This window comes from Narcine bancroftii, chromosome 6 (genome assembly GCF_036971445.1).
Source record: "Narcine bancroftii isolate sNarBan1 chromosome 6, sNarBan1.hap1, whole genome shotgun sequence".
Lineage (NCBI taxonomy): Eukaryota > Metazoa > Chordata > Chondrichthyes > Torpediniformes > Narcinidae > Narcine > Narcine bancroftii.
The window spans coordinates 56715917-56743608 of NC_091474.1; positions in this window are offsets into that span (position 1 = coordinate 56715917).

A 27692-nucleotide genomic window follows, 5' to 3' on the forward strand; every position below is an offset into this window, starting at 1 on the left:
TCAGATATGGGGATTCAGAGGTAGGGAATCAGAGGTTGGGAATCAGAGGCAGGGAATCGGAGGCAGGGAATCAGAGGCAGGGAATCAGATGTGGGGAATCAGAAGCGGGAAATCAGAGCTGGGGAATAAGAGTCGGGGAATCAGAATTTGGGAATCAGAGGCGGGGAATTAGATATGGGGAAACAGAGGCGGGGAATCAGAGGCGGGGAATCAGATATGGGGAATCAGAGGCGGGGAATCAGAGGCGTGGAAAGAGAGGCGGGGAATCAGATATGGGGAATCAGAGGTGGGGAATCAGATATGGGGAAACAGAGGCGGGGAATCAGAGGCGGGGAAACAGAGGCGGGGAATCTGATATGGGGAATCAGAGGTGGGGAATCAGAGGTTGGGAAACAGAGGCAGTGATTCAGAGGCGGGGAGTCAGAGGCGGCGAATCAGAGGCAGGGAATCAGATGTGCGGAATCAGAGCTGGGGAATCAGAGGCAGGGAATCAGAGTTGGGGATTCAGAGGCAGGGAATCAGAGCTGGGGAATCAGAAGCGGGGAATCAGATGTGGGGAATCAGAAGCGGGGAATCAGAGCTGGGGAATCAGAGTCGGGGAATCAGATATGGGGAATCAGAGGCGGGGAATCAGAGGCGTGGAAAGAGAGGCGGGGAATCAGATATGGGGAATCAGAGGTGGGGAATCAGATATGGGGAAACAGAGGTGGCGAATGAAAGGCGGTGAATCAGAGATGCGGAATCAGAGGCGGGGAATCAGAGGCAGGGAATCAAACACGGGGAATCAGAGGTGGGGAATCAGAGCTGGGGAATCAGACGCGGGGAATCAGAGTTGGGGAATCAGAGGCGGGGAATCAGATATGGGGAAACAGAGGTGGGGAATCAGAGGCAGGCAAACAGAGGTGGGGATTCAGATGTGGGGAATCAGAGGTGGGGAATCAGAGGTTGGGAAACAGAGGCAGTGAATCAGAGGCGGGGAGTCAGAGGCGGCGAATCAGAGGCAGGGAATCAGATGTGCGGAATCAGAGCTGGGGAATCAGAGGCAGGGAATCAGAGTTGGGGATTCAGAGGCAGGGAATCAGAGCTGGGGAATCAGAAGCGGGGAATCGGAGGCGGGGAATCAGAGGCAGGGAATCAGAGGCAGGCAATCAGATATGGGGATTCTGAGGTGGGGAATCAGAGGTTGGGAATCAGAGGCAGGGAATCAGAGGCAGGGAATCAGAGGCAGGGAATCAGATGTGGGGAATCAGAGGCGGGGAATCAGAGCTGGTGAATCAGAGGCGGGGAATCAGAGTTTGTGAATCAGAGGCGGGGAATTAGATATGGGGAAACAGAGGCGGGGAATCAGAGGCGGGGAAACAGACCTGGGGAATCAGAGGCGGGGATTCAGAGTTGGGGAATCAGAGGCGGGGAATCAGAGGCGCGGAAAGGGAGGCGGGAAATCAGATATAGGGAATCAGAGGTGGGGAATCAGGGGAGGGGTATCAGAGGCTGGGCATCAGACACGGGGATTCAGAGGCGGGGAATCAGAGATGGGGAATCAGAGGCTGGGAATAAGAGGCGGGGAACCAGAGGCGGGGAATCAGAGGCCGGGAATCAGAGGTCGGGAATGAGAGGCCGGGAATCAGAGGCCGGGGAATCAGAGGCGGGGAATCAGAGATGGGGAATCAGAGGCGGGGAATCAAACTTGGGGAATCAGAGCTGGGGAATCAGAGGCGGGGAATCTGAGTTGGCGAATCAGATATGGGGAATCAGAGGTGGGGAATGAGGGGCGGGGAATCAGTGGCAGGGAATCAGAGGCGGGGAATCAGAGGCAGGGAATCAGACACGGGGAATCAGATGCGGGGAATCAGAGATGGGGAATCAGAGGCGGTGAATCAGAGGCAGGGAATCGGACACGGGAATCAGAGGCGGGGAATCAGAGCTGGGGAATCAGAGGCGGGGAATCAGAGTTGGGGAATCAGAGGCGGGGAATCAGATATGGTGAATCAGAGGTGGGGAATCAGAGGTTGTGAATCAGAGATGTGGAATCAAAGGCGGGAAATCAGAGGCAGGGAATCAGAGCTGGGGAATCAGAGGAGGGGAATCAGAGCTGGGGAATCAGAGGCAGGGAATCAGAGTTGGGGATTCAGAGGCGGGGAATCAGAGCTGGGGAATCAGAAGCGGGGAATCAGATGCGGGGTATCAGAAGCAGGGAATCAGAGGCAGGCAATCAGATATGGGGATTCAGAGGTGGGGAATCAGAGGTTGGGAATCAGAGGCAGGGAATCAGAGGCGGGGAATCAGAGGCAGGGAATCAGATGTGGGGAATCAGAGGCAGGGAATCAGAGCTGGGGTATCAGAGGCGGGGAATCAGAGTTTGGGAATCAGAGGCGGGGAATTAGTTATGGGGAAACAGAGGCGGGGAATCAGAGGCGGGGAAAGAGAGCTGGGGAATCAGAGGCGGGGAATCAGAGTTGGGGAATCAGAGGCGGGGAATCAGATATGGGGAATCAGAGGCGGGGAATGAGAGGCGCAGTTAGAGAGGCGGGAAATCAGATATGGGGAATCAGAGGTGGGGAATCAGGGGAGGGGTATCAGAGGCAGGGTATCAGACACGGGGATTCAGAGGCGGGGAATCAGAGATGGGGAATCAGAGGCGGGGAATCAGAGGCAGGGAATCAGATGCGGGGAATCAGAGGCGGGGAATCAGAGCTGGGGAATCAGAGTTGGGGAATCAGAGGCGGGGAATCAGATATGGTGAATCAGAGGTGGGGAATCAGAGGTTGTGAATCAGAGATGTGGAATCAAAGGCGGGAAATCAGAGGCAGGGAATCAGAGCTGGGGAATCAGAGGAGGGGAATCAGAGCTGGGGAATCAGAGGCAGGGAATCAGAGTTGGGGATTCAGAGGCGGGGAATCAGAGCTGGGGAATCAGAAGCGGGGAATCAGAGGCGGGGTATCAGAGGCAGAGAATCAGAGGCAGGCAATCAGATATGGGGATTCAGAGGTGGGGAATCAGAGGTTGGGAATCAGAGGCGGGGAATCAGAGGCGGGGAATCAGAGGCAGGGAATCAGATGTGGGGAATCAGAGGCAGGGAATCAGAGCTGGGGTATCAGAGGCGGGGAATCAGAGTTTGGGAATCAGAGGCGGGGAATTAGTTATGGGGAAACAGAGGCGGGGAATCAGAGGCGGGGAAAGAGAGCTGTGGAATCAGAGGCGGGGAATCAGAGTTGGGGAATCAGAGGCGGGGAATCAGATATGGGGAATCAGAGGCGGGGAATGAGAGGCGCGGAAAGAGAGGCGGGAAATCAGATATGGGGAATCAGAGGTGGGGAATCAGGGGAGGGGTATCAGAGGCAGGGTATCAGACACGGGGATTCAGAGGCGGGGTATCAGAGATGGGGAATCAGAGGCGGGGAATCAGAGGCAGGGAATCAAACACGGGGAATCAGAGGTGGGGAATCAGAGCTGGGGAATCAGAGGCGGGGAATCAGAGTTGGGGAATCAGAGGCGGGGAATCAGATATTGGGAAACAGAGGCGGGGAATCAGAGGCAGGGAAACAGAGGTGGGGAATCAGATATGGGGAATCAGAGGTGGGGAATCAGAGGTTGGGAAACAGAGGCAGGGAATCAGAGGCGGGGAGTCAGAGGCGGGGAATCAGACGCAGGGAATCAGATGTGCGGAATCAGAGATGGGAAATCAGAGGCAGCGAATCAGAGGCGGGGAACCAGAGGCGGGGATTCAGAGGCGGGGAATCAGATATGTGGAAACAGAGGCGGGGAATTAGAGGCGGGCAAACAGAGGCGGGGAATCAGATATGGGGAATCAGAGGTGGGGAATCAGAGGTTGTGAATCAGAGATGGGGAATCACAGGCGGAAAATCAGAGGCAGGGAATCAGAGCTGGGGAATCAGAGGCGGGAAATCAGAGCTGGGGAATCAGAGGCAGGGAATCAGAGTTGGGGATTCAGAGGCGGGGAATCAGAGCTCTGGAATCAGAGGCGGGGAATCAGAGGCAGGGAATCAGAGGCGGGGTATCAGAGGCAGGGAATCAGATATGGGGATTCAGAGGTGGGGAATCAGAGGTGGGGAATCAGAGTCGGGGAATCAGAATTTGGGAATCAGAGGCGGGGAATTAGATATGGGGAAACAGAGGCGGGGAATCAGAGGCGGGGAATCAGATATGGGGAATCAGAGGCGGGGAATCAGAGGCGCGGAAAGAGAGGCGGGGAATCAGATATGGGGAATCAGAGGTGGGGAATCAGATATGGGGAAACAGAGGCGGGGAATCAGAGGTGGGGTAACAGAGGCGGGGAATCTCATATGGGGAATCAGAGGTGGCGAATGAAAGGCGGTGAATCAGAGATGGGGAATCAGAGGCGGGGAATCAGAGGCAGGGAATCAAACACGGGGAATCAGAGGTGGGGAATCAGAGCTGGGGAATCAGAGGAGGGGAATCAGAGTTGGGGAATCAGAGGCGGGGAATCAGATATGGGGAAACAGAGGTGGGGAATCAGAGGCAGGGAAACAGAGGTGGGGATTCAGATATGGGGAATCAGAGGTGGGGAATCAGAGGTTGGGAAACAGAGGCAGGGAATCAGAGGCGGGGAGTCAGAGGCGGGGAATCAGAGGCAGGGAATCAGATGTGCGGAATCAGAGATGGGGAATCAGAGGCAGCGAATCAGAGGCGGGGAACCAGAGGCGGGGAATCAGAGGCCGGGAATCAGAGGCTGGGAATGAGAGGCCGGGAATCAGAGGCCGGGAATCAGAGGCCGGGAATCAGAGATGGGGAATCAGAGGTGGGGAATCAAACACGGGGAATCAGAGCTGGGGAATCAGAGGCGGGGAATCAGAGTTGGGGAATCAGAGGCGGGGAATCAGATATGGGGAAACAGAGGCGGGGAATGAGAGGCGGGGAATCAGAGGCGCAGAAACAGAGTTGGGGTATCAGATATGGGGAATCAGATGTGGGGAATCAGGGGCGGGGTATCAGAGGCTGGGTATCAGACACGGAGATTCAGAGGCGGGGAATCAGAGATGGGGAATCAGAGGCGGGGAATCAGAGGCAGGGAATCAGACGCGGGGAATCAGAGGCGGGGATTCAGAGCCTGGGAATCAGAGGCGGGGAATCAGAGTTCAGGAATCAGAGGTGGGGAATCAGAGTTGGGGAATCAGAGGCGGGGAATCAGATATGGGGAATCAGAGGTGGGGAATCAGAGGCGGGGAAACAGAGGTGGGGAATCTGATATGGGGAATCAGACGTGGCGAATGAAAGGAAGTGAATCAGAGATGGGGAATCAGAGGCGGGGAATCAGAGGCAGGGAATCAAACACCGTGAATCAGAGGCGGGGAATCAGAGCTGGAGAATCAGAGGCGGGGAATCAGAGTTGGGGAATCAGAGGCGGGGAATCAGATATGGGGAAACAGAGGCAGGGAATCAGAGGCAGGGAAACAGAGGTGGGGATTCAGATATGGCGAATCAGAGGTGGGGAATCAGAAGTTGGGAAACAGAGGCAGGGAATCAGAGGCAGGGAATCAGATGTGCGGAATCAGAGATGGAAAATCAGAGGCAGCGAAAAAGAGGCGGGGAACCAGAGGCGGGGATTCAGAGGCCGGGAATGAGAGGCCGGGAATGAGAGGCCGTGAATCAGAGGCCGGGGAATCAGAGGCGGGGAATCAGAGATGGGGAATCAGAGGCGGGGAATCAAACACGGGGAATCAGAGCTGGGGAATCAGAGGCGGGGAATCAGAGTTGGGGAATCAGTGGCAGGGAATCAGAGGCGGGGAATCAGAGGCGGGGAATCAGAGGCAGGGAATCAGACACGGGGAATCACAGGCTGGGAATCAGAGATGGGGAATCAGAGGCGGTGAATCAGAGGCAGGGAATCGGATGCCGGGAATCAGAGGCGGGGAATCAGAGCTGGGGAATCAGAGGCGGGGAATCAGAGTTGGGGAATCAGAGGCGGGGAATCAGATATGGTGAATCAGAGGTGGGGAATCAGAGGTTGTGAATCAGAGATGGGGAATCACAGGCGGAAATCAGAGGCAGGGAATCAGAGGTGGGTAATCAGAGGCGGGGAATCAGAGCTGGGGAATCAGAGGCAGGGAATCAGAGTTGGGGATTCAGAGGCAGGGAATCAGAGCTGGGGAATCAGAAGCGGGGAATCAGAGGCGGGGAATCAGAGGCAGGGAATCAGAGGCTGGCAATCAGATATGGGGAATCAGAGGTGGGGAATCAGAGGCGGGGAAACAGAGGTGGGGAATCTGATATGGGGAATCAGACGTGTCGAATGAAAGGAAGTGAATCAGAGATGGGGAATCAGAGGCGGGGAATCAGAGGCAGGGAATCAAACACCGTGAATCAGAGGCGGGGAATCAGAGCTGGAGAATCAGAGGCGGGGAATCAGAGCTGGGGAATCAGAGGTGGGGAATCAGAGTTGGGGAATCAGAGGCGGGGAATCAGATATTGGGAAACAGAGGTGGGGAATCAGAGGCATGGAAACAGAGGTGGGGATTCAGATATGGGGAATCAGAGGTGGGGAATCAGAGGTTGGGAAACAGAGGCAGGGAATCAGAGGCGGGGAGTCAGAGGCGGGGAATCAGAGGCAGGGAATCAGAGGCAGGGAATCAGATGTACGGAATCAGAGATGGGGAATCAGAGGCAGCGAATCAGAGGCGGGGAACCAGAGGCGGGGAATCAGAGGCCGGGAATCAGAGGCCGGGAATGAGAGGCCGGGAATCAGAGGCCGGGAATCAGAGGCCGGGAATCAGAGATGGGGAATCAGAGGCGGGGAATCAAACACGGGGAATCAGAGCTGGGGAATCAGAGGCGGGGAATCAGAGTTGGGGAATCAGAGGTGGGGAATCAGATATGGGGAAACAGAGGCGGGGAATGAGAGGCGGGGAATCAGAGGCGCAGAAACAGAGTTGGGGTATCAGATATGGGGAATCAGATGTGGGGAATCAGGGGCGGGGTATCAGAGGCTGGGTATCAGACACGGAGATTCAGAGGCGTGGAATCAGAGATGGGGAATCAGAGGCGGGGAATCAGAGGCAGGGAATCAGACGCGGGGAATCAGAGGCGGGGAATCAGAGCCTGGGAATCAGAGGCGGGGAATCAGAGTTCAGGAATCAGAGGTGGGGAATCAGAGTTGGGGAATCAGAGGCGGGGAATCAGATATGGGGAATCAGAGGTGGGGAATCAGAGGCGGGGAAACAGAGGTGGGGAATCTGATATGGGGAATCATACGTGGCGAATGAAAGGAAGTGAATCAGAGATGGGGAATCAGAGGCGGGGAATCAGAGGCAGGGAATCAAACACCGTGAATCAGAGGCGGGGAATCAGAGCTGGAGAATCAGAGGCGGGGAATCAGAGTTGGGGAATCAGAGGCGGGGAATCAGATATGGGGAAACAGAGGCAGGGAATCAGAGGCAGGGAAACAGAGGCGGGGAATTAGAGGCGGGCAAACAGAGGCGGGGAATCAGATATGAGGAATCAGAGGTGGGGAATCAGAGGTTGTGAATCAGAGATGGGGAATCACAGGCGGGAAATCAGAGGCAGGGAATCAGAGGTGAGGAATCAGAGGCGGGGAATCAGAGCTGGGGAATCAGAGGCAGGGAATCAGAGTTGGGGATTCAGAGGCGGGGAATCAGAGGCGGGGAATCAGATATGTGGAAACAGAGGCGGGGAATTAGAGGCGGGCAAACAGAGGCGGGGAATCAGATATGGGGAATCAGAGGTGGGGAATCAGAGGTTGTGAATCAGAGATGGGGAATCACAGGCGGGAAATCAGAGGCAGGGAATCAGAGCTGGGGAATCAGAGGCGGGGAATCAGAGCTGGGGAATCAGAGGCAGGGAATCAGAGTTGGGGATTCAGAGGCGGGGAATCAGAGCTGGGGAATCAGAGGCGGGGAATCAGAGGCAGGGAATCAGAGGCGGGGTATCAGAGGCAGGGAATCAGATATGGGGATTCAGAGGTAGGGAATCAGAGGTTGGGAATCAGAGGCAGGGAATCGGAGGCAGGGAATCAGAGGCAGGGAATCAGATGTGGGGAATCAGAAGCGGGAAATCAGAGCTGGGGAATCAGAGTCGGGGAATCAGAATTTGGGAATCAGAGGCGGGGAATTAGATATGGGGAAACAGAGGCGGGGAATCAGAGGCGGGGAATCAGATATGGGGAATCAGAGGCGGGGAATCAGAGGCGTGGAAAGAGAGGCGGGGAATCAGATATGGGGAATCAGAGGTGGGGAATCAGATATGGGGAAACAGAGGCGGGGAATCAGAGGCGGGGAAACAGAGGCGGGGAATCTGATATGGGGAATCAGAGGTGGCGAATGAAAGGCGGTGAATCAGAGATGCGGAATCAGAGGCGGGGAATCAGAGGCAGGGAATCAAACACGGGGAATCAGAGGTGGGGAATCAGAGCTGGGGAATCAGAGGCGGGGAATCAGAGTTGGGGAATCAGAGGCGGGGAATCAGATATGGGGAAACAGAGGTGGGGAATCAGAGGCAGGGAAACAGAGGTGGGGATTCAGATGTGGGGAATCAGAGGTGGGGAATCAGAGGTTGGGAAACAGAGGCAGTGATTCAGAGGCGGGGAGTCAGAGGCGGCGAATCAGAGGCAGGGAATCAGATGTGCGGAATCAGAGCTGGGGAATCAGAGGCAGGGAATCAGAGTTGGGGATTCAGAGGCAGGGAATCAGAGCTGGGGAATCAGAAGCGGGGAATCAGATGTGGGGAATCAGAAGCGGGGAATCAGAGCTGGGGAATCAGAGTCGGGGAATCAGAATTTGGGAATCAGAGGCGGGGAATTAGATATGGGGAAACAGAGGCGGGGAATCAGAGGCGGGGAATCAGATATGGGGAATCAGAGGCGGGGAATCAGAGGCGTGGAAAGAGAGGCGGGGAATCAGATATGGGGAATCAGAGGTGGGGAATCAGATATGGGGAAACAGAGGCGGGGAATCAGAGGCGGGGAAACAGAGGCGGGGAATCTGATATGGGGAATCAGAGGTGGCGAATGAAAGGCGGTGAATCAGAGATGCGGAATCAGAGGCGGGGAATCAGAGGCAGGGAATCAAACACGGGGAATCAGAGGTGGGGAATCAGAGCTGGGGAATCAGACGCGGGGAATCAGAGTTGGGGAATCAGAGGCGGGGAATCAGATATGGGGAAACAGAGGTGGGGAATCAGAGGCAGGGAAACAGAGGTGGGGATTCAGATGTGGGGAATCAGAGGTGGGGAATCAGAGATTGGGAAACAGAGGCAGTGAATCAGAGGCGGGGAGTCAGAGGCGGCGAATCAGAGGCAGGGAATCAGATGTGCGGAATCAGAGCTGGGGAATCAGAGGCAGGGAATCAGAGTTGGGGATTCAGAGGCAGGGAATCAGAGCTGGGGAATCAGAAGCGGGGAATCGGAGGCGGGGAATCAGAGGCAGGGAATCAGAGGCAGGCAATCAGATATGGGGATTCTGAGGTGGGGAATCAGAGGTTGGGAATCAGAGGCAGGGAATCAGAGGCAGGGAATCAGAGGCAGGGAATCAGATGTGGGGAATCAGAGGCGGGGAATCAGAGCTGGTGAATCAGAGGCGGGGAATCAGAGTTTGTGAATCAGAGGCGGGGAATTAGATATGGGGAAACAGAGGCGGGGAATCAGAGGCGGGGAAACAGACCTGGGGAATCAGAGGCGGGGATTCAGAGTTGGGGAATCAGAGGCGGGGAATCAGAGGCGCGGAAAGAGAGGCGGGAAATCAGATATAGGGAATCAGAGGTGGGGAATCAGGGGAGGGGTATCAGAGGCTGGGCATCAGACACGGGGATTCAGAGGCGGGGAATCAGAGATGGGGAATCAGAGGCTGGGAATAAGAGGCGGGGAACCAGAGGCGGGGAATCAGAGGCCGGGAATCAGAGGTCGGGAATGAGAGGCCGGGAATCAGAGGCCGGGGAATCAGAGGCGGGGAATCAGAGATGGGGAATCAGAGGCGGGGAATCAAACTTGGGGAATCAGAGCTGGGGAATCAGAGGCGGGGAATCTGAGTTGGCGAATCAGATATGGGGAATCAGAGGTGGGGAATGAGGGGCGGGGAATCAGTGGCAGGGAATCAGAGGCGGGGAATCAGAGGCAGGGAATCAGACACGGGGAATCAGAGGCGGGGAATCAGAGATGGGGAATCAGAGGCGGTGAATCAGAGGCAGGGAATCGGACACGGGAATCAGAGGCGGGGAATCAGAGCTGGGGAATCAGAGGCGGGGAATCAGAGTTGGGGAATCAGAGGCGGGGAATCAGATATGGTGAATCAGAGGTGGGGAATCAGAGGTTGTGAATCAGAGATGTGGAATCAAAGGCGGGAAATCAGAGGCAGGGAATCAGAGCTGGGGAATCAGAGGAGGGGAATCAGAGCTGGGGAATCAGAGGCAGGGAATCAGAGTTGGGGATTCAGAGGCGGGGAATCAGAGCTGGGGAATCAGAAGCGGGGAATCAGATGCGGGGTATCAGAAGCAGGGAATCAGAGGCAGGCAATCAGATATGGGGATTCAGAGGTGGGGAATCAGAGGTTGGGAATCAGAGGCAGGGAATCAGAGGCGGGGAATCAGAGGCAGGGAATCAGATGTGGGGAATCAGAGGCAGGGAATCAGAGCTGGGGTATCAGAGGCGGGGAATCAGAGTTTGGGAATCAGAGGCGGGGAATTAGTTATGGGGAAACAGAGGCGGGGAATCAGAGGCGGGGAAAGAGAGCTGGGGAATCAGAGGCGGGGAATCAGAGTTGGGGAATCAGAGGCGGGGAATCAGATATGGGGAATCAGAGGCGGGGAATGAGAGGCGCAGAAAGAGAGGCGGGAAATCAGATATGGGGAATCAGAGGTGGGGAATCAGGGGAGGGGTATCAGAGGCAGGGTATCAGACACGGGGATTCAGAGGCGGGGAATCAGAGATGGGGAATCAGAGGCGGGGAATCAGAGGCAGGGAATCAGATGCGGGGAATCAGAGGCGGGGAATCAGAGCTGGGGAATCAGAGTTGGGGAATCAGAGGCGGGGAATCAGATATGGTGAATCAGAGGTGGGGAATCAGAGGTTGTGAATCAGAGATGTGGAATCAAAGGCGGGAAATCAGAGGCAGGGAATCAGAGCTGGGGAATCAGAGGAGGGGAATCAGAGCTGGGGAATTAGAGGCAGGGAATCAGAGTTGGGGATTCAGAGGAGGGGAATCAGAGCTGGGGAATCAGAAGCGGGGAATCAGAGGCGGGGTATCAGAGGCAGAGAATCAGAGGCAGGCAATCAGATATGGGGATTCAGAGGTGGGGAATCAGAGGTTGGGAATCAGAGGCGGGGAATCAGAGGCGGGGAATCAGAGGCAGGGAATCAGATGTGGGGAATCAGAGGCAGGGAATCAGAGCTGGGGTATCAGAGGCGGGGAATCAGAGTTTGGGAATCAGAGGCGGGGAATTAGTTATGGGGAAACAGAGGCGGGGAATCAGAGGCGGGGAAAGAGAGCTGTGGAATCAGAGGCGGGGAATCAGAGTTGGGGAATCAGAGGCGGGGAATCAGATATGGGGAATCAGAGGCGGGGAATGAGAGGCGCGGAAAGAGAGGCGGGAAATCAGATATGGGGAATCAGAGGAGGGGAATCAGGGGAGGGGTATCAGAGGCAGGGTATCAGACACGGGGATTCAGAGGCGGGGTATCAGAGATGGGGAATCAGAGGCGGGGAATCAGAGGCAGGGAATCAAACACGGGGAATCAGAGGTGGGGAATCAGAGCTGGGGAATCAGAGGCGGGGAATCAGAGTTGGGGAATCAGAGGCGGGGAATCAGATATTGGGAAACAGAGGCGGGGAATCAGAGGCAGGGAAACAGAGGTGGGGAATCAGATATGGGGAATCAGAGGTGGGGAATCAGACGTTGGTAAACAGAGGCAGGGAATCAGAGGCGGGGAGTCAGAGGCAGGGAATCAGACGCAGGGAATCAGATGTGCGGAATCAGAGATGGGAAATCAGAGGCAGCGAATCAGAGGCGGGGAACCAGAGGCGGGGATTCAGAGGCGGGGAATCAGATATGTGGAAACAGAGGCGGGGAATTAGAGGCGGGCAAACAGAGGCGGGGAATCAGATATGGGGAATCAGAGGTGGGGAATCAGAGGTTGTGAATCAGAGATGGGGAATCACAGGCGGAAAATCAGAGGCAGGGAATCAGAGCTGGGGAATCAGAGGCGGGAAATCAGAGCTGGGGAATCAGAGGCAGGGAATCAGAGTTGGGGATTCAGAGGCGGGGAATCAGAGCTCTGGAATCAGAGGCGGGGAATCAGAGGCAGGGAATCAGAGGCGGGGTGTCAGAGGCAGGGAATCAGATATGGGGATTCAGAGGTGGGGAATCAGAGGTGGGGAATCAGCGTCGGGGAATCAGAATTTGGGAATCAGAGGCGGGGAATTAGATATGGGGAAACAGAGGCGGGGAATCAGAGGCGGGGAATCAGATATGGGGAATCAGAGGCGGGGAATCAGAGCTCTGGAACCAGAGGCGGGGAATCAGAGGCAGGGAATCAGAGGCGGGGTATCAGAGGCAGGGAATCAGATATGGGGATTCAGAGGTGGGGAATCAGAGGTGGGGAATCAACGTCGGGGAATCAGAATTTGGGAATCAGAGGCGGGGAATTAGATATGGGGAAACAGAGGCGGGGAATCAGAGGCGGGGAATCAGATATGGGGAATCAGAGGCGGGGAATCAGAGGCGCGGAAAGAGAGGCGGGGAATCAGATATGGGGAATCAGAGGTGGGGAATCAGATATGGGGAAACAGAGGCGGGGAATCAGAGGTGGGGTAACAGAGGCGGGGAATCTCATATGGGGAATCAGAGGTGGCGAATGAAAGGCTGTGAATCAGAGATGGGGAATCAGAGGCGGGGAATCAGAGGCAGGGAATCAAACACGGGGAATCAGAGGTGGGGAATCAGAGCTGGGGAATCAGAGGTGGGGAATCAGAGTTGGGGAATCAGAGGCGGGGAATCAGATATGGGGAAACAGAGGTGGGGAATCAGAGGCAGGGAAACAGAGGTGGGGATTCAGATATGGGGAATCAGAGGTGGGGAATCAGAGGTTGGGAAACAGAGGCAGGGAATCAGAGGCGGGGAGTCAGAGGCGGGGAATCAGAGGCAGGGAATCAGATGTGCGGAATCAGAGATGGGGAATCAGAGGCAGCGAATCAGAGGCGGGGAACCAGAGGCGGGGAATCAGAGGCCGGGAATCAGAGGCTGGGAATGAGAGGCCGGGAATCAGAGGCCGGGAATCAGAGGCCGGGAATCAGAGATGGGGAATCAGAGGTGGGGAATCAAACACGGGGAATCAGAGCTGGGGAATCAGAGGCGGGGAATCAGAGTTGGGGAATCAGAGGCGGGGAATCAGATATGGGGAAACAGAGGCGGGGAATGAGAGGCGGGGAATCAGAGGCGCAGAAACAGAGTTGGGGTATCAGATATGGGGAATCAGATGTGGGGAATCAGGGGCGGGGTATCAGAGGCTGGGTATCAGACACGGAGATTCAGAGGCGGGGAATCAGAGATGGGGAATCAGAGGCGGGGAATCAGAGGCAGGGAATCAGACGCGGGGAATCAGAGGCGGGGATTCAGAGCCTGGGAATCAGAGGCGGGGAATCAGAGTTCAGGAATCAGAGGTGGGGAATCAGAGTTGGGGAATCAGAGGCGGGGAATCAGATATGGGGAATCAGAGGTGGGGAATCAGAGGCGGGGAAACAGAGGTGGGGAATCTGATATGGGGAATCAGACGTGGCGAATGAAAGGAAGTGAATCAGAGATGGGGAATCAGAGGCGGGGAATCAGAGGCAGGGAATCAAACACCGTGAATCAGAGGCGGGGAATCAGAGCTGGAGAATCAGAGGCGGGGAATCAGAGTTGGGGAATCAGAGGCGGGGAATCAGATATAAGGAAACAGAGGCAGGGAATCAGAGGCAGGGAAACAGAGGTGGGGATTCAGATATGGCGAATCAGAGGTGGGGAATCAGAAGTTGGGAAACAGAGGCAGGGAATCAGAGGCAGGGAATCAGATGTGCGGAATCAGAGATGGAAAATCAGAGGCAGCGAAAAAGAGGCGGGGAACCAGAGGCGGGGATTCAGAGGCCGGGAATGAGAGGCCGGGAATGAGAGGCCGTGAATCAGAGGCCGGGGAATCAGAGGCGGGGAATCAGAGATGGGGAATCAGAGGCGGGGAATCAAACACGGGGAATCAGAGCTGGGGAATCAGAGGCGGGGAATCAGAGTTGGGGAATCAGTGGCAGGGAATCAGAGGCGGGGAATCAGAGGCGGGGAATCAGAGGCAGGGAATCAGACACGGGGAATCACAGGCGGGGAATCAGAGATGGGGAATCAGAGGCGGTGAATCAGAGGCAGGGAATCGGATGCCGGGAATCAGAGGCGGGGAATCAGAGCTGGGGAATCAGAGGCGGGGAATCAGAGTTGGGGAATCAGAGGCGGGGAATCAGATATGGTGAATCAGAGGTGGGGAATCAGAGGTTGTGAATCAGAGATGGGGAATCACAGGCGGAAATCAGAGGCAGGGAATCAGAGGTGGGTAATCAGAGGCGGGGAATCAGAGCTGGGGAATCAGAGGCAGGGAATCAGAGTTGGGGATTCAGAGGCAGGGAATCAGAGCTGGGGAATCAGAAGCGGGGAATCAGAGGCGGGGAATCAGAGGCAGGGAATCAGAGGCTGGCAATCAGATATGGGGAATCAGAGGTGGGGAATCAGAGGCGGGGAAACAGAGGTGGGGAATCTGATATGGGGAATCAGACGTGTCGAATGAAAGGAAGTGAATCAGAGATGGGGAATCAGAGGCGGGGAATCAGAGGCAGGGAATCAAACACCGTGAATCAGAGGCGGGGAATCAGAGCTGGAGAATCAGAGGCGGGGAATCAGAGCTGGGGAATCAGAGGTGGGGAATCAGAGTTGGGGAATCAGAGGCGGGGAATCAGATATGGGGAAACAGAGGTGGGGAATCAGAGGCAGGGAAACAGAGGTGGGGATTCAGATATGGGGAATCAGAGGTGGGGAATCAGAGGTTGGGAAACAGAGGCAGGGAATCAGAGGCGGGGAGTCAGAGGCGGGGAATCAGAGGCAGGGAATCAGAGGCAGGGAATCAGATGTGCGGAATCAGAGATGGGGAATCAGAGGCAGCGAATCAGAGGCGGGGAACCAGAGGCGGGGAATCAGAGGCCGGGAATCAGAGGCCGGGAATGAGAGGCCGGGAATCAGAGGCCGGGAATCAGAGGCCGGGAATCAGAGATGGGGAATCAGAGGCGGGGAATCAAACACGGGGAATCAGAGCTGGGGAATCAGAGGCGGGGAATCAGAGTTGGGGAATCAGAGGCGGGGAATCAGATATGGGGAAACAGAGGCGGGGAATGAGAGGCGGGGAATCAGAGGCGCAGAAACAGAGTTGGGGTATCAGATATGGGGAATCAGATGTGGGGAATCAGGGGCGGGGTATCAGAGGCTGGGTATCAGACACGGAGATTCAGAGGCGGGGAATCAGAGATGGGGAATCAGAGGCGGGGAATCAGAGGCAGGGAATCAGACGCGGGGAATCAGAGGCGGGGAATCAGAGCCTGGGAATCAGAGGCGGGGAATCAGAGTTCAGGAATCAGAGGTGGGGAATCAGAGTTGGGGAATCAGAGGCGGGGAATCAGATATGGGGAATCAGAGGTGGGGAATCAGAGGCGGGGAAACAGAGGTGGGGAATCTGATATGGGGAATCAGACGTGGCGAATGAAAGGAAGTGAATCAGAGATGGGGAATCAGAGGCGGGGAATCAGAGGCAGGGAATCAAACACCGTGAATCAGAGGCGGGGAATCAGAGCTGGAGAATCAGTGGCGGGGTATCAGAGTTGGGGAATCAGAGGCGGGGAATCAGATATGGGGAAACAGAGGCAGGGAATCAGAGGCAGGGAAACAGAGGTGGGGATTCAGATATGGCGAATCAGAGGTGGGGAATCAGAAGTTGGGAAACAGAGGCAGGGAATCAGAGGCAGGGAATCAGATGAGCGGAATCAGAGATGGAAAATCAGAGGCAGCGAAAAAGAGGCGAGGAACCAGAGGCGGGGAATCAGAGGCCGGGAATGAGAGGCCGGGAATGAGAGGCTGTGAATCAGAGGCCGGGGAATCAGAGGCGGGGAATCAGAGATGGGGAATCAGAGGTGGGGAATCAAACACGGGGAATCAGAGCTGGGGAATCAGAGGCGGGGAATCAGAGTTGGGGAATCAGATATGGGGAATCAGAGGTGGGGAATCAGGGGCGGTGAATCAGTGGCAGGGAATCAGAGGCGGGGAATCAGAGGCGGGGAATCAGAGGCAGGGAATCAGACACGGGGAATCAGAGGCGGGGAATCAGAGATGGGGAATCAGAGGCGGTGAATCAGAGGCAGGGAATCGGATGCCGGGAATCAGAGGCGGGGAATCAGAGCTGGGGAATCAGAGGCGGGGAATCAGAGTTGGGGAATCAGAGGCGGGGAATCAGATATGGTGAATCAGAGGTGGGGAATCAGAGGTTGTGAATCAGAGATGGGGAATCACAGGCGGAAATCAGAGGCAGGGAATCAGAGGTGGGTAATCAGAGGCGGGGAATCAGAGCTGGGGAATCAGAGGCAGGGAATCAGAGTTGGGGATTCAGAGGCAGGGAATCAGAGCTGGGGAATCAGAAGCGGGGAATCAGAGGCAGGCAATCAGATATGGGGATTCAGAGGTGGGGAATCAGAGGTTGGGAATCAGAGGCAGGGAATCAGAGGCGGGGAATCAGAGGCAGGGAATCAGATGTGAGGAATCAGAGGCGGGGAATCAGAGCTGGTGAATCAGAGGCGGGGAATCAGATATGGGGAATCAGAGGCGGGGAATCAGAGGCGCGGAAAGAGAGGCGGGGAATCAGATATGGGGAATCAGAGGTGGGGAATCAGATATGGGGAAACAGAGGCGGGGAATCAGAGGCGGGGAAACAGAGGCGGGGAATCTGATATGGGGAATCAGAGGTGGCGAATCAAAGGCGGTGAATCAGAGATGGGGAATCAGAGGTGGGGAATCAGAGGCAGGGAATCAAACACGGGGAATCAGAGGTGGGGAATCAGAGCTGGGGAATCAGAGGCGGGGATTCAGAGTTGGGGAATCAGAGGCGGGGAATCAGATATGGGGAAACAGAGGTGGGGAATCAGAGGCAGGGAAACAGAGGTGGGGAATCAGATATGGGGAATCAGAGGTGGGGAATCAAAGGTTGGGAAACAGAGGCAGGGAATCAGAGGCGGGGAGTCAGAGGCGGTGAATCAGAGGCAGGGTATCAGATGTGCGGAATCAGAGATGGGGAATCAGAGGCAGCGAATCAGAGGCGGGGAACCAGAGGCGGTGAATCAGAGGCCGGGAATCAGAGGCCGGGAATCAGAGACCGGGAATCAGAGGCCGGGAATCGGAGGCCGGGAATCAGAGATGGGGAATCAGAGGCGGGGAATCAAACACGGGGAATCAGAGCTGAAGAATCAGAGGCGGGGAATCAGAGTTGGGGAATCAGAGGCGGGGAATCAGATATGGGGAAACAGAGGCGGGGAATCAGAGGCGGGGAATCAGAGGCACAGAAACAGAGGTGTGGTATCAGATATGGGGAATCAGAGGTGGGGAATCAGGGGCGGGGTATCAGAGGCTGGGTATCAGACACGGGGATTCAGAGGCGGGGAATCAGAGATGGGGAATCAGAGGCGGGGAATCAGAGGCAGGGAATCAGACGCGGGGAATCAGAGGCGGGGAATCAGAGCCTGGGAATCAGAGGCGGGGAATCAGAGGCGGGGAAACTGAGGCGGGGAATCAGATATGCGTCTCAGAGGAGGGGAATCAGAGTTTGGGAATAAGAGGCAGGGAATCAGAGGCGGGGAATCAGAGGCGGGGAATCAGAGGCAGGGATTCGGATTTGCGGAATCAGAGATGGGGAATGAAAGGAAGTGAATCAGAGATGGGGAATCAGAGGCGGGGAATCAGAGGCAGGGAATCAAACACGTTGAATCAGAGTCGGGGAATCAGAGCTGGAGAATCAGAGGCGGGGAATCAGAGTTGGGGAATCAGAGGCGGGGAATCAGATATGGGGAAACAGAGGCGGGGAATCAGAGGCAGGGAAACAGAGATGGGGAATCAGAAATGGGGAATCAGAGGTAGGGAATCAGAGGTTGGGAAACAGAGGCAGGGAATCAGAGACAGGGAATCAGATGTGCGGAATTAGAGATGGAAAATCAGAGGCAGCGAAAAAGAGGCGGGGAACCAGAGGCGGGGAATCAGAGGCCGGGAATCAGAGGCCGGGAATGAGAGGCCGGGAATGAGAGGCCGGGGAATCAGAGGCGGGGAATCAGAGATGGGGAATCAGAGCTGGGGAATCAGAGGCGGGGAATCAGAGTTGGGGAATCAGATATGGGGAATCAGAGGTGGGGAATCAGGGGCGGGGAATCAGTGGCAGGGAATCAGAGGCGGGGAATCAGAGGCGGGGAATCAGAGGCAGGGAATCAGACACGGGGAATCAGAGGCGGGGAATCAGAGATGGGGAATCAGAGGCGGTGAATCAGAGGCAGGGAATCGGATGCCGGGAATCATAGGCGGAGAATCAGAGCTGGGGAATCAGAGGCGGGGACTCAGAGTTGGGGAATCAGAGGCGGGGAATCAGATATGGTGAATCAGAGGTGGGGAATCAGAGGTTGTGAATCAGAGATGGGGAATCACAGGCGGGAAATCAGAGGCAGGGAATCAGAGGTGGGGAATCAGAGGCGGGGAATCAGAGCTGGGGAATCAGAGGCAGGGAATCAGAGTTGGGGATTCAGAGGTGGGGAATCAGAGGCGGGGAATCAGATATGTGGAAACAGAGGCGGGGAATTAGAGGCGGGCAAACAGAGGCGGGGAATCAGATATGGGGAATCAGAGGTGGGGAATCAGAGGTTGTGAATCAGAGATGGGGAATCACAGGCGGGAAATCAGAGGCAGGGAATCAGAGCTGGGGAATCAGAGGCGGGGAATCAGAGCTGGGGAATCAGAGGCAGGGAATCAGAGTTGGGGATTCAGAGGCGGGGAATCAGAGCTGGGGAATCAGAGGCGGGGAATCAGAGGCAGGGAATCAGAGGCGGGGTATCAGAGGCAGGGAATCAGATATGGGGATTCAGAGGTAGGGAATCAGAGGTTGGGAATCAGAGGCAGGGAATCGGAGGCAGGGAATCAGAGGCAGGGAATCAGATGTGGGGAATCAGAGGCGGGGAATCAGAGCTGGGGAATCAGAGTCGGGGAATCAGAATCTGGGAATCAGAGGCGGGGAATTAGATATGGGGAAACAGAGGCGGGGAATCAGAGGCGGGGAATCAGATATGGGGAATCAGAGGCGGGGAATCAGAGGCGCGGAAAGAGAGGCGGGGAATCAGATATGGGGAATCAGAGGTGGGGAATCAGATGGGGAAACAGAGGCAGGGAATCAGAGGCGGGGAGTCAGAGACGGGGAATCAGAGGCAGGGAATCAGATGTGCGGAATCAGAGATGGGGAATCAGAGGCCGGGACTCAGAGGCTGGGAATCAGAGGCCGGGAATCAGAGGCCGGGAATCAGAGATGGGGAATCAGAGGCGGGGAATCAAACACGGGGAATCAGAGCTGGGGAATCAGAGGCCGGGAATCAGAGTTGGGGAATCAGAGGTGGGGAATCAGACATGGGGAAACAGAGGCGGGGAATCAGAGGCGGGGAATCAGAGGCGCAGAAACAGAGTTGGGGTATCAGATATGGGGAATCAGAGGTGGGGCATCAGGGGCGGGGTATCAGAGGCTGGGTATCAGACACGGGGATTCAGAGGCGGGGAATCAGAGATGCGGAATCAGAGGCGGGGAATCAGAGGCAGGGAATCAGACGCGGGGAATCAGAGGCGGGGAATCAGAGACTGGGAATCAGAGGCGGGGAATCAGAGTTCAGGAATCAGAGGCGAGGAATCAGAGTTGGGGAATCAGAGGCGGGGAATCAGATATGGTGAAACAGAGGCGGGGAATCAGAGGCGGGGAAACAGAGGTGGGGAATCTGATATGGGGAATCAGACGTGGCGAATGAAAGGAAGTGAATCAGAGATGGGGAATCAGAGGCGGGGAATCAGAGGCAGGGAATCAAACACGTTGAATCAGAGTCGGGGAATCAGAGCTGGAGAATCAGAGGCGGGGAATCAGAGTTGGGGAATCAGAGGCGGGGAATCAGATATGTGTAAACAGAGGCGGGGAATCAGAGGCAGGGAAACAGAGGTGGGGAATCAGAAATGGGGAATCAGAGGTAGGGAATCAGAGGTTGGGAAACAGAGGCAGGGAATCAGAGACAGGGAATCAGATGTGCGGAATCAGAGATGGAAAATCAGAGGCAGCGAAAAAGAGGCGGGGAACCAGAGGCGGGGAATCAGAGGCCGGGAATCAGAGGCCGGGAATGAGAGGCCGGGAATGAGAGGCCGGGGAATCAGAGGCGGGGAATCAGAGATGGGGAATCAGAGGCGGGGAATCAAACACGGGGAATCAGAGCTGGGGAATCAGAGGCGGGGAATCAGAGTTGGGGAATCAGATATGGGGAATCAGAGGTGGGGAATCAGGGGCGGGGAATCAGTGGCAGGGAATCAGAGGCGGGGAATCAGAGGCGGGGAATCAGAGGCAGGGAATCAGACACGGGGAATCAGAGGCGGGGAATCAGAGATGGGGAATCAGAGGCGGTGAATCAGAGGCAGGGAATCGGATGCCGGGAATCAGAGGCGGGGAATCAGAGCTGGGGAATCAGAGGCGGGGAATCAGAGTTGGGGAATCAGAGGCGGGGAATCAGATATGGTGAATCAGAGGTGGGGAATCAGAGGTTGTGAATCAGAGATGGGGAATCACAGGCGGGAAATCAGAGGCAGGGAATCAGAGGTGGGGAATCAGAGGCGGGGAATCAGAGCTGGGGAATCAGAGGCAGGGAATCAGAGTTGGGGATTCAGAGGCGGGGAATCAGAGGCGGGGAATCAGATATGTGGAAACAGAGGCGGGGAATTAGAGGCGGGCAAACAGAGGCGGGGAATCAGATATGGGGAATCAGAGGTGGGGAATCAGAGGTTGTGAATCAGAGATGGGGAATCACAGGCGGGAAATCAGAGGCAGGGAATCAGAGCTGGGGAATCAGAGGCGGGGAATCAGAGCTGGGGAATCAGAGGCAGGGAATCAGAGTTGGGGATTCAGAGGCGGGGAATCAGAGCTGGGGAATCAGAGGCGGGGAATCAGAGGCAGGGAATCAGAGGCGTGGTATCAGAGGCAGGGAATCAGATATGGGGATTCAGAGGTAGGGAATCCGAGGTTGGGAATCAGAGGCAGGGAATCGGAGGCAGGGAATCAGAGGCAGGGAATCAGATTTGGGGAATCAGAGGCGGGGAATCAGAGCTGGGGAATCAGAGTCGGGGAATCAGAATTTGGGAATCAGAGGCGGGGAATTAGATATGGGGAAACAGAGGCGGGGAATCAGAGGCGGGGAATCAGATATGGGGAATCAGAGGCGGGGAATCAGAGGCGCGGAAAGAGAGGCGGGGAATCAGATATGGGGAATCAGAGGTGGGGAATCAGATATGGGGAAACAGAGGCGGGGAATCAGAGGCGGGGAAACAGAGGCGGGGAATCTGATATGGGGAATCAGAGGTGGCGAATGAAAGGCGGTGAATCAGAGATGGGGAATCAGAGGCGGGGAATCAGAGGCAGGGAATCAAACACGGGGAATCAGAGGTGGGGAATCAGAGCTGGGGAATCAGAGGCGGGGAATCAGTGTTGGGGAATCAGAGGCGGGGAATCAGATATGGGGAAACAGAGGTGGGGAATCAGAGGCAGGGAAACAGAGGTGGGGATTCAGATATGGGGAATCAGAGGTGGGGAATCAGAGGTTGGGAAACAGAGGCAGGGAATCAGAGGCGGGGAGTCAGAGGCGGGGAATCAGAGGCAGGGAATCAGATGTGCGGAATCAGAGATGGGGAATCGGAGGCCGGGAATCAGATGCCGGGAATCAGAGGCCGGGAATCAGAGGCCGGGAATAAGAGATGGGGAATCAGAGGCGGGGAATCAAACACGGGGAATCAGAGCTGGGGAATCAGAGGCGGGGAATAAGAGTTGGGGAATCAGAGGCGGGGAATCAGACATGGGGAAACAGAGGCGGGGAATCAGAGGCGGGGAATCAGAGGCGCAGAAACAGAGTTGGTGTATCAGATATGGGGAATCAGAGGTGGGGAATCAGGGGCGGGGTATCAGAGGCTGGGTATCAGAGGCGTGGAACCAGAGGCGGGGAATCAGAGGCCGGGAATCAGAGGCCGGGAATGAGTGGCCGGGAATCAGTGGCCGGGGAATCAGAGGCGGGGAATCAGAGATGGGGAATCAGAGGCGGGGAATCAAACACGGGGAATCAGAGCTGGGGAATCAGAGGCGGGGAATCTGAGTTGGCGAATCAGATATGGGGAGTCAGAGGTGGGGAATCAGGGGCGGGGAATCAGTGGCAGGGAATCAGAGGCGGGGAATCAGAGGCAGGGAATCAGACACGGGGAATCAGAGGCGGGGAATCAGAGATGGGGAATCAGAGGCGGTGAATCAGAGGCAGGGAATCGGACACGGGAATCAGAGGCGGGGAATCAGAGCTGGGGAATCAGAGGCGGGGAATCAGAGTTGGGGAATCAGAGGCGGGGAATCAGATATGGTGAATCAGAGGTGGGGAATCAGAGGTTGTGAATCAGAGATGTGGAATCACAGGCGGGAAATCAGAGGCAGGGAATCAGAGCTGGGGAATCAGAGGAGGGGAATCAGAGCTGGGGAATCAGAGGCAGGGAATCAGAGTTGGGGATTTAGAGGCGGGGAATCAGAGCTGGGGAATCAGAAGCGGGGAATCAGAGGCGGGGTATCAGAGGCAGGGAATCAGAGGCAGGCAATCAGATATGGGGATTCAGAGGTGGGGAATCAGAGGTTGGGAATCAGAGGCAGGGAATCAGAGGCGGGGAATCAGAGGCAGGGAATCAGATGTGGGGAATCAGAGGCAGGGAATCAGAGCTGGGGTATCAGAGGCGGGGAATCAGAGTTTGGGAATCAGAGGCGGGGAATTAGTTATGGGGAATCAGAGGCGGGGAAAGAGAGCTGGGGAATCAGAGGCGGGGAATCAGAGTTGGGGAATCAGAGGCGGGGAATCAGATATGGGGAATCAGAGGCGGGGAATGAGAGGCGCGGAAAGAGAGGCGGGAAATCAGATATGGGGAATCAGAGGTGGGGAATCAGGGGAGGGGTATCAGAGGCTGGGTATCAGACACGGGGATTCAGAGGCGGGGAATCAGAGATGGGGAATAAGAGGCGGGGAATCAGAGGCAGGGAATCAGATGCGGGGAATCAGAGGCGGGGAATCAGAGCTGGGTAATCAGAGGCGGGGAATCAGAGTTGGGGAATCAGAGGCGGGGAATCAGATATGGGGAAACAGAGGCGGGGAATCAGAGGCGGGGTAACAGAGGCGGGGAATCTGATATGGGGAATCAGAGGTGGCGAATGAAAGGCGGTGAATCAGAGATGGGGAATTAGAGGCGGGGAATCAGAGGCAGGGAATCAAACACGGGGAATCAGAGGTGGGGAATCAGAGCTGGGGAATCAGAGGCGGGGAATCAGAGTTGGGGAATCAGAGGCGGGGAATCAGATATTGGGAAACAGAGGCGGGGAATCAGAGGCAGGGAAACAGAGGTGGGGAATCAGATATGGGGAATCAGAGGTGGGGAATCAGAGGTTGGGAAACAGAGGCAGGGAATCAGAGGCGGGGAGTCAGAGGCGGGGAATCAGAGGCAGGGAATCAGATGTGCGGAATCTGAGATGGGGAATCAGAGGCAGCGAATCAGAGGCGGGGAACCAGAGGCGGGGATTCAGAGGCGGGGAATCAGATATGGGGAATCAGAGGTGGGGAATCAGATATGGGGAAACAGAGGCGGGGAATCAGAGGCGGGGAAACAGAGGCGGGGAATCTGATATGGGGAATCAGAGGTGGCGAATGAAAGGCGGTGAATCAGAGATGGGGAATAAGAGGCGGGGAATCAGAGGCAGGGAATCAAACACGGGGAATCAGAGGTGGGGAATCAGAGCTGGGGAATCAGAGGCGGGGATTCAGAGTTGGGGAATCAGAGGCGGGGAATCAGATATGGGGAAACAGAGGTGGGGAATCAGAGGCAGGGAAACAGAGGTGGGGAATCAGATATGGGGAATCAGAGGTGGGGAATCAGAGGTTGGGAAACAGAGGCAGGGAATCAGAGGCGGGGAGTCAGAGGCGGGGAATCAGAGGCAGGGTATCAGATGTGCGGAATCAGAGATGGGGAATCAGAGGCAGCGAATCAGAGGCGGGGAACCAGAGGCGGGGAATCAGAGGCCGGGAATCAGAGGCCGGGAATGAGAGGCCGGGAATCAGAGGCCGGGAATCAGAGGCCGGGAATCAGAGATGGGGAATCAGAGGCGGGGAATCAAACACGGGGAATCAGAGCTGGGGAATCAGAGGCGGGGAATCAGATATGGGGAAAAAGAGGCGGGGAATCAGAGGCGGGGAATCAGAGGCACAGAAACAGAGGCGGGGTATCAGATATGGGGAATCAGAGGTGGGGAATCAGGGGCGGGGTATCAGAGGCTGGGTATCAGACACGGGGATTCAGAGGCGGGGAATCAGAGATGTGGAATCAGAGGCGGGGAATCAGAGGCAGGGAATCAGACACGGGGAATCAGAGGCGGGGAATCAAAGCCTGGGAATCAGAGGCGGGGAATCAGAGGCGGGGAAACAGAGGCGGGGAATCAGATATGGGTCTCAGAGGAGGGGAATCAGAGGTTGGGAATCAGAGGCAGGGAATCAGAGGCGGGGAATCAGAGGCGGGGAATCAGAGGCAGGGATTTGGATGTGTGGAATCAGAGATGGGGAATCAGAGGTAGGGAATCAGAGTCCAAAAATCAGAGATGGGGAATCAGAGGCGGGGAATAAGAGGCGGGAAATCATAGGTGGGGAATCAGATACGGGGAATCAGAGGTGGGGAATCAGAGGCGGTGAATCAGAGATGGGGAATAAGAGGCGGGGAATCAGAGGCTGGAAATCAGGCACGGGGAATCAGAGGCTGTGAATCAGAGGCGGGGAATCAGAGGCGGGGAATCAGAGCTGGGGAATCAGAGGCAGGGAATCAGAGTTGGGGATTCAGAGGCGGGTAATCAGATATGGGGAAACAGAGGAGGGGAATTAGAGGCGGGCAAAGAGAGGCAGGGAATCAGATATGGTGAATCAGAGGTGGGGAATCAGAGGTTGTGAATCAGAGATGGGGAATCACAGGCGGGAAATCAGAGGCAGGGAATCAGAGCTGGGGAATCAGAGGCGGGGAATCAGAGCTGGGGAATCAGAGGCAGGGAATCAGAGTTGGGGATTCAGAGGCGGGGAATCAGAGCTGGGGAATCAGAGGCGGGGAATCAGAGGCAGGGAATCAGAGGCTGGGAATCAGAGGCAGGGAATCAGATATGGGGATTCAGAGGTGGGGAATCAGAGGTTGGGAATCAGAGGCAGGGAATCGGAGGCAGGGAATCAGAGGCAGGGAATCAGATGTAGGGAATCAGAGGCGGGGAATCAGAGCTGGGGAATCAGAGGTGGGGAATCAGAGTTTGGGAATCAGAGGCGGGGAATTAGATATGGGGAAACAGAGGCGGGGAATCTGAGGTGGGGAAACAGAGCTGGGGAATCAGAGGCGGGGAATCATAGTTGGGGAATCAGAGGCGTGGAATCAGATATGGGGAATCGGAGGCGGGGAATCAGAGGCGCGGAATGAGAGGCGGGGAATCAGATATGGGGAATCAGAGGTGGGGAATCAGGGGCGGGGTATCAGAGGCTGGGTATCAGACACGGGGATTCAGAGGCGGGGAATCAGAGATGGGGAATCAGAGGCGGGAATCAGAGGCAGGGAATCATACGCGGGGAATCAGAGGCTGGGAATCAGAGTCCAGGAATCAGAGGCGGGGAATCAGAGTTGGGGAATCAGAGGCGGGGAATCAGAGTTGGGGAATCAGAGGCGGGGAATCAGATATGTGGAAACAGAGGCGGGGAATTAGAGGCGGGCAAACAGAGGCGGGGAATCAGATATGGGGAATCAGAGGTGGGGAATCAGAGGTTGTGAATCAGAGATGGGGAATCACAGGCGGGAAATCAGAGGCAGGGAATCAGAGCTGGGGAATCAGAGGCGGGGAATCAGAGCTGGGGAATCAGAGGCAGGGAATCAGAGTTGGGGATTCAGAGGCGGGGAATCAGAGCTGGGGAATCAGAGGCGGGGAATCAGAGGCAGGGAATCAGAGGCGGGGTATCAGAGGCAGGGAATCAGATATGGGGATTCAGAGGTAGGGAATCAGAGGTTGGGAATCAGAGGCAGGGAATCGGAGGCAGGGAATCAGAGGCAGGGAATCAGATTTGGGGAATCAGAGGCGGGGAATCAGAGCTGGGGAATCAGAGTCGGGGAATCAGAATTTGGGAATCAGAGGCGGGGAATTAGATATGGGGAAACAGAGGCGGGGAATCAGAGGCGGGGAATCAGATATGGGGAATCAGAGGCGGGGAATCAGAGGCGCGGAAAGAGAGGCGGGGAATCAGATATGGGGAATCAGAGGTGGGGAATCAGATATGGGGAAACAGAGGCGGGGAATCAGAGGCGGGGAAACAGAGGCGGGGAATCTGATATGGGGAATCAGAGGTGGCGAATGAAAGGCGGTGAATCAGAGATGGGGAATCAGAGGCGGGGAATCAGAGGCAGGGAATCAAACACGGGGAATCAGAGGTGGGGAATCAGAGGCGGGGAATCAGAGTTGGGGAATCAGAGGCGGGGAATCAGATATGGGGAAACAGAGGTGGGGAATCAGAGGCAGGGAAACAGAGGTGGGGATTCAGATATGGGGAATCAGAGGTGGGGAATCAGAGGTTGGGAAACAGAGGCAGGGAATCAGAGGCGGGGAGTCAGAGGCGGGGAATCAGAGGCAGGGAATCAGATGTGCGGAATCAGAGATGGGGAATCGGAGGCCGGGAATCAGGGGCCGGGAATCAGAGGCCGGGAATCAGAGGCCGGGAATAAGAGATGGGGAATCAGAGGCGGGGAATCAAACACGGGGAATCAGAGCTGGGGAATCAGAGGCGGGGAATCAGAGTTGGGGAATCAGAGGCGGGGAATCAGACATGGGGAAACAGAGGCGGGGAATCAGAGGCGGGGAATCAGAGGCGCAGAAACAGAGTTGGGGTATCAGATATGGGGAATCATAGGTGGGGAATCAGGGGCGGGGTATCAGAGGCTGGGTATCAGAGGCGTGGAACCAGAGGCGGGGAATCAGAGGCCGGGAATCAGAGGCCGGGAATGAGAGGCCGGGAATCAGTGGCCGGGGAATCAGAGGCGGGGAATCAGAGATGGGGAATCAGAGGCGGGGAATCAAACACGGGGAATCAGAGCTGGGGAATCAGAGGCGGGGAATCTGAGTTGGCGAATCAGATATGGGGAATCAGAGGTGGGGAATCAGGGGCGGGGAATCAGTGGCAGGGAATCAGAGGCGGGGAATCAGAGGCAGGGAATCAGACACGGGGAATCAGAGGCGGGGAATCAGAGATGGGGAATCAGAGGCGGGGAATCAGAGGCGGTGAATCAGAGGCAGGGAATCGGACACGGGAATCA